General features: G+C 37.1%; 1 long non-coding RNA gene across 1 annotated transcript; it reads right to left on the minus strand.

Moving 5' to 3' along the window:
• Nucleotides 1-50: 50 nt before the first annotated feature.
• On the minus strand, nucleotides 51-3,828 carry LOC115778073 (uncharacterized). Its single transcript, XR_004019750.1, has 3 exons — nucleotides 3,600-3,828; nucleotides 2,751-2,784; nucleotides 51-1,391 (listed from the first exon to the last, which is right to left on the minus strand). It is a non-coding gene; the product is annotated as an uncharacterized LOC115778073 (long non-coding RNA).
• Between the last annotated feature and the right edge of the window lie 3,996 nt (nucleotides 3,829-7,824).

Here is a 7,824-nt window from a genome sequence, read left to right on the forward strand (position 1 = left end):
TTCAGTTTAACATAAGGCTTATCAAAAAAGATACAAAATTACCAATTAGGCTTACATTTAGACTCTATCTAGAGCAATGCTAGGACTGACAACACTTGTGGTTTCTCAACACAGAATATAACGAGTGAGTGTCACTACTGAATTTTCTCCAAATCTGTATGCTGACAGAGGGAAAACATCATTCAGCTCTTTTAGTTCCACCACACATAAAGAGGGATTTGTGCTGCCACAGAGTTCAAATGATCTGACATGTTCATGGTACCATGCCATCATTGTATTGCAGACAAACAAGATCTCTGTGTTTATTGCCACAATCTGCTTGATCTGTTTGAAATTTGGGGAGGCCTGAACATGAACCAACAGAGTATCATATCAGCATAATATCTAATTCCATCTACAGAGACTGATGATGCAACCATAACCTTTGTAAGTTGGGGTACTCTATTGCAGAAAACTTGTTGGACATTCTCGGGGAAAGATGTGATCAGTGCTGTGGTAACCTTGTCCAGCTCAACTGAGGGCTTGAAAAACGAACTTGTGTCCAAACAGTAAGCCATCATTTTCTGATGCTTTACAGCCAGTGTAAGTGCCACATGTCTGAAGTTGTGTGCATTACGAATGACCCGCTTGAAGAATTTATGTTTTCCCTCGAAACGCATTGTCCAGACATCTGACAGTGGGCCAAATGCCTTAATCATCTCAGGATAATGCTCAATGAAGTGGTGTTTTGGACGCAATTTGAAATTTGGGAATGTAGTTTGCAACAGTTCTCTGTGTTCTGACACTTTGCATTCAAAGAAATGTATAGACTCTTCAGTGTGCCTTGTTGCTACAGCCAATTCAACAATATCTTTAAGGAGCATCAGAACGTTCCAGGCATCGTCCCCCTTCAGGCACTTTATGGCCAATGAGAAGTGGGAGCAACCTGATTAGAGCCCAGTTCTCATGGCCATTTCCACCTATGGTCCCTTTGGTAGAGAAGCCTTGGGCAATAGGCTGAGGCTGGTCAGTTTTGTCATGAAAAGCATATGCAAAAGATGTGATAGCATGGTTCAGTGTTTCTAATGTGAAATATTTCTTAGAAATCAGTTCTGAAATGCAGAGTGATAACTCAACAGGAACAACCCCTTCAAAAAAGTCGTGTAGGATGTCAGGGGGATAGCCATGAACAACATGAAAGTGCTCCAGACTGTCAGTTAGTACACATCGTCCCTTTACACCATACTGTTTTGCCAAAGTGGGATCCTGCTGTACCTCCTGTACCTGTTTGTTGTGAATGTCTGCAGTTCGGGGTTCAAAAGAGCCTGAGCTTACCTCCTTGTCTTGGATCTCACTCATCGTTGCCATGCAGAACCTGCAGAACTTGTCCACTCCAAAGCTCTCAAAGAATCCTGCAAAAGAATGAGCAGCCAAGTTATCAGCAGCCACATACAACACTGTGCCTTTGACACATGCTCCCAACTTCTCAACATTTAGGCCATCTTGCTCCAAAGAAACCAGATCCTGATCAGAGGATGAAGAGTTTTAGCATAGCCATATTCTTTTACATCAGAGGCTTTACATAAAAGAGCCAAGTTGAATGGACTGGAGTGTGGACCTATATTTTGATGGCACATTGGCAAGCACCCAATACACTGCACTCATTTTATGTTTTTTCTTAGATGTCCCGAATGGATTAGACACTTCAAAATCATCTGTGTAAAGTCCAACAGCGATTCTGAATTCCTCGCTGTTAAGGGGCCATTTTCTTTACAGTACAAACCATCTCTGTATGTACTGTACTCATGTGGCACATGTTTTTGTACTGGAAGAGCTTTATCTAAAATGTCTGCCCTGTTCAACATTTTCTGTAACATGGCATTTATAGGAACATATACAGCACTGGATTTATTTTCCCTGGCAATAAAGTACTCAACTGGCATAACCACATCAAAGTTTTTGTTTACATATGCTGCTCTCCTTTTAGAGGTTGATAAGGAGCCACCCTTGCCACAATACTTTAGTATGATATTGCTCTCTGAGGCAGCCCTGACTACTTGTTTCACAGTTGAATCATCTACATCTGTGTGTAGCTTCAAAATGTCCTTGACTGAATTGTGCAGCAGTGGTTGGGACAGTTCACGTAAATGTAGGAGCTGTTGTATAACTTCATCGATAGAACTTTGTGGAATGTGGAGGATGGTTTGCATCTTTAAAAAAAGAGCAGCTAGGTTGTGCTCCAACTGTTTCCCAAGATCATGATGCTCTTCATCGCTGGACTCTTCGCTGCCTTCTAAATCAACAGTGTTGTTTGGGGGCCCAGGTTCCTCTTCTGCCACTTCATTGGTTTCACTACCAGACACTATTTCTGGTTTGAACATCTTCCAATTGCCTGTTCTGTGCTGTTTACTTCTGTGTGCATTGAATGTGGAGTACACAGTAGTATTAAAGTTACACCCATTATATGGACAGTGGACTCTGTGATTAACTTTTAAATGTGTACTCCGCAAGTGAGTGATAAAAACTGCCTCTGTGCAAGCAGCAGAAAAATCACAGGACTGACAGTGAAAGGTCAGTGTTTCACACAGTTGTGCATCTTGGTCTTTCTGGTGAATTTTGGATAAGTGGACCCTAAGTGCACTGATGGACTTAAATGTGCATAAACACTCTTGGTGTAAGCAAGGAAATGAATGGTACAGTTCTGGTGTAGCTTCCATGTTTTAGCCTGTAATGTTTTAAGAGGTAACCCCTTTTCTCTGATGTAAACTCACAGTATTTGCACTTCCACTGCATCTTCACACGGACCTGTAAGAACAAAAAATAATAAAGATTTTAGCACACTTGTCCACAACCATGTCATCAGCGATCAAGGAAATATGGTACTTTTAAATACTGTCTCCCTTTGAAATTTCTGTTCTCAGCCTGAAAATTTTGTTTTCCCGTTTCACATTAGAGTTAAAATATTGCCGAATGAGTTAGGCTTACCCTTCTGTCTGCAGACAACTGACAGGTTTAATAACGTTTCTAACTTGTTGTCAGTTCTGTATTTTAAGAGTCTGCAGAGGTGAAGAAGAACAACTGGCGATAACCTTAGCCTCAGCTCTTTAGTCATACAAGATTTCAACCTTTGTGTCCGACCATTACATTTCAGTACATACGAAACCGTATAGAAAAAAACGTGTACTATGTTAACACAAGCACATGCTGTTACGAACGATGTGAAACACTAAGCTAACGATAGCATTTAGCTGTCTTGACACTACTGGAGCGGCTTTTTCAATTAAAAAAAATTACTCTCAGAGACAGGATACACTCGGCTTAAACTTGGTGTAGTAAAGGTTTATTTCAGCAAACTACATCTCTCCTAAAGTAACTGTCCGTTATAAACTGAGACTCGTCAGTACGCTAACACTAAGCCAATGCTAACATTCGCGCTCGCCACTCCACTCGCGATATTTAACTTCGATTCCAAAACCCCTCACTTTACCTTTACAAAGTGTTGATAATGGTGGCAGTAGGCTGTAACTATAATTTTCAGTTATAGCTGCACATGGAACTCAGCTATCTTTTAAGCAAAGAAATAGCTAGTATTATTTAAAATAGTTATTCTTCACACTTACCAGTCAGGAGCCGTTGAACTTGCCACGGTGCATGTTGCAGCAGTTTGAATATGCCCCGCCCCTTCACTTCAAAAACATAATATCTTTAGTAATCTCTGCTTAACAAGTTCATTACACTCTATATTTGTGTAGAAACGTACAGTTAACTAATTTGATTTAGTAATGGGACAACATTTTTACCAAAGACGAAAGAATAAGTAATGATTACTAAAACGTTTAATTACAATTAATATCTGGGTTAAGAGTGTAGGGCGGCTGAAGTAGAGCGTGCATAAAAAGAGTAACGTGTGGTGTCAGGTATTTTTAAATGCAACGTTTTTTAAATGCTCAACAAATATAAGCAAACACACAAAGTGTCTGCAGTTTATCACACAATGTTTCAGCTAGGTAAGGGCCCAGCTGCTGTATTTCCAGGGAGAGAAAAGAATGAGAGAGAAGTTCACTCAGAGATGAAGAAAAATGTAAGAAAGAGGACAAGGGAGGAATAAGAGAGGTTAGATTTAAAGGTAAGGACTGCAAACTGAGGTACGCTAACTTTGTGTGATTCAAATCTTATCTGAAAATACTCTGCAGTTTAGTGCAGGATAAACAGGTCAGCTTTCTGTACTGTATTTACAATAAAACTCTGTTGGACTGGTGCACAGCTGCTGTGTTCATGGTCTGAGTTAGGTTACTTCAAATGTAGCAGAGATGAATTTGAATCTAAGCTCATGATGTTTAGATTAATTTTCTGAATTCAACACATTTACAACCTGTATACAGTCAGCATAAAGTAGGAGATGGAAATCAGCCAAGATGACATGGGTGACATCTTTTTTAATTCAGTTCATCCACGCAGAGCAATAACCCTCAGAGCAGCAGCAGCAGCAGGTCAGCTGATCACAGCCTCCACATAAAGAAAATTTACTGGAGCTCACAATAGAAAGTTGTGATTCTTCTCCCCATGCGGAGCCACTGCAACTGATCTTGGGGTTACCCCACCTTCTGAATCCCACTGTAACACCTGAGTATACTCATTTTTGTGTTTAGGTGTGGAGGCAAAGTCACCTTCTACAATGTAGGCAACAGAAAACAGAGCTGTTTAAATCCCCTTTCGCAGCTTGTGTCGTTTAATCTTTGTGGATTAAAATTTAGATTGCAATAACATTTGTATTCTCGTGTAATAATATTTTATATTATTATATTAATATAGCAGGTTCAGTTAGATTTACACAAAAATAGCTGTTAGAAATGTCCTCCAAAGAGCTACTCTTACTTTCGTACTTTGAGTACTTTTCAGAGCCTGTACATTTTTACTTTTACTTGAGTGAAGAAGTTGAACCAGTTTAACTTTTACCAGAGTATTTTCTTTAACATAAGTATTTCTGCCCAAGTAAAGAATGCTTTTGCCACCTCAGGTATTTAGATGTACTGACATGTAAACACCTATATTTATATTTAAATATATATTTTCAACAAGTTTAGCCATTTTTAAAAGTATGGGTATATCTTTATAAAAGCCCAGTTTGTACAGTTGTGGGTGACAGTGCAGTAACTACTTCCTTGATTCTTATCAGAGAGGAAGCAAAGAGGAAGACAGTAAGTCAGCCTCTGCCAGTAAAAAAATTCACTGCACAGTTTTACGCCGCCATACAGAACACATCATCTCTTTCAAATGTGGTGAGTGACAGCTTTCAGTTTGAATCCATGCAGGTTGATTTTGGTTAAAACAAGCAAAAATTCTGCAAAATTTTCTCTAAAAAATGACTGATTATTAAATAAATAAATCATGTATGCTATTTTATAAAGATTGTCTAACCTTTTTAATGTATGAATTTACTTTTTATTCAACTTTTCAAATGTCTGAGTAAACTAGACTCAGCATAATTTTAAATAAAGTGTGATGTGTTTCTAAATGTTTACAGAAACAATGATTTTCATCTACATTAGCATCACAGTTCTGGCATCAACAGCACAGGCAAAAGGTATTCAGTTTAATAGTTGTTGTACTCAGATTTCAATACAGAAATATTATTTGAATGGGTAAGCATCATTGAAAAAATAATTTATTTATAGTTAAAGTTTTAAAAGATTAAAGTACTTAAAGTACTAGTAATAATCATATTGGATTATCCTTAAATTAAAATACACAATTCATAAGTTCAATTATAAAATTAATTTTATGTGTATTTTATATCAAACATTTAATTTTATGTATTTTTTGTTTCTTTTAGGGCCAGTTGAATGCCATTTCTCAGAATCTGCTGGAACTTATTATTTTGGAGCTGCAGGACAGCCACTGATTTTTAATCTGTCTTATAAAGCTAATACTTCGATTGTAGTCAGGAAGGATGAGAAACAGAGGATTTTAAAAATAGAGACAAATGGGAAAGTGACTTTAAATGAGGAATATATAAATCAGTCAGGCAGAATCAACAATGGAAGGCTCAAGCTAGGTAAAGCCATGAAGAAACACGCTGGATGTTACCAGTTGGAAGAACATGATCATCGTGGGAAGTTATTGAAAAATGTGAAAATATGTCTAAAGATACTAGGTAAGTTTTTTCCCTTATTTGATTCAAACTTAAGGTTATGTTTAACACTTTTTTTTTAATATTAACTGGTATGTTATAAAAAAGATCACTAAATGCACACATTGTAAACCTTGTAAATTAAAGTATGGTCCTTGTTCAGTATTACTTGAAGCTAAATTTATAATGAATGTTAGACATGCATTATACAGTATCTGAGACTTAAGAATATACCTATCAAAAGGTATACAAATTTGAATTTATATCAGGAACTACAGCACTGTGCTTGTGTTTGTTAGTCGACTGTGAATTGCAGCGCTAACATAGATTAACAATTTAGAACTAGAACACCTGTGATGGAGTAGCACAAGATCCACCCCAGGTCACAGGTTAATGCCTGTATGACAAGCGTGACCTTGACAAAAAGCACAATTTCAGTGTATTTAACCAATTACAGCAATAGTTTTGATGTCCAGTGGGATTTAATATCAAAGTACATAGCTATCAACTTATTCTCAAGATCAAAAAAAAATGAATAGTTTAGATGCTTAATGGGATTTCCTAATAGTGCACAGAGTTATCAAACACCTTAAATTATTTAAGAATTTAATAATATCTTTTATATGAATACTTGTCTTTCAGCTCCAGTGTCAAAGCCAGCAGTGTCTCAGACATGCTTATCACCAGAACAGATGAAGGTCAGCTGCTTTTCTGAGGGAGATGGAGTAGAATTCATTTTGACTTTGGATGGTCAGTTACTGATACAAAGCAAAGACCCCGACCAGTCCCTGAACAACTTGACAGCTGAGAAATCCACTGTCTCAAATGTTACCATCAACTTACATGGGAATCTGACTGGAAAGTTTAAGTGCCAAGTTTGGAATAATGTCAGCAGAGATGAAACAGCTGTTCAGCTGGAAGCCTGCAGAGGTAGAATATTTAAAAGAGTGATATTTTCTGACATTTCACTACATATTTTACTTCAAGGAATTTTAATATATCCATTCATATTAATGGGTGAATGTGTCCAAACTTTTGACTGAGGGTGAAAGTAATTATACATCATTTCTAACTTCAGATGTTACTGCATGTTGAGCAATGAAACAAGAAATATTTGAGAAGCATTTTGGTATCTTTCATTTCTTCACGATATTTAATATTGTTTGAAATTTGCATTTGCATTCTAGATTTTATTACAACCTTGAGGGTGGCTGTGATAGCTACTGTCATCACGCTCTTTGTCATTGTGATTTTGAGTGTTACAAAATATTTTTGATAAAAAAAAAACATGGCCTACAACAGCTAATCAGGGTAAGTGAAATACGTAAGGAAAATGAGTATTATAAAACAACATGGCTTTTTTCAAAACACAATACACTTTTTGTTTTTCTTCCTCAGGTAACTTTGGCAATGAAGTTGTGTATACATATGTTAGAGTGATAAGAAATACTCAATGAAACCAAACCAACTCAGGAAAATCAGATGGGAAAGATTCCAACCCGTCCTTGAGCCTGAAGTGGATCAGTGGTTAAGAAGATGGATGGATACTTAAACCAATGTCAAACAGCAGGAAAACACACTGCTCAAAAAAATAAAGGGAACACTCAAATAACACATCCTAGATCTGAATGAATGAAATATTCTCATCGAATACTTTGTTCTGTACAAAGTTGAATGTGCTGACAGCAAAATCTCACAAAAATCATCAATGGAAA

Source organism: Archocentrus centrarchus, chromosome 3 (genome assembly GCF_007364275.1).
Source record: "Archocentrus centrarchus isolate MPI-CPG fArcCen1 chromosome 3, fArcCen1, whole genome shotgun sequence".
Classification (NCBI taxonomy): Eukaryota; Metazoa; Chordata; class Actinopteri; order Cichliformes; family Cichlidae; genus Archocentrus; species Archocentrus centrarchus.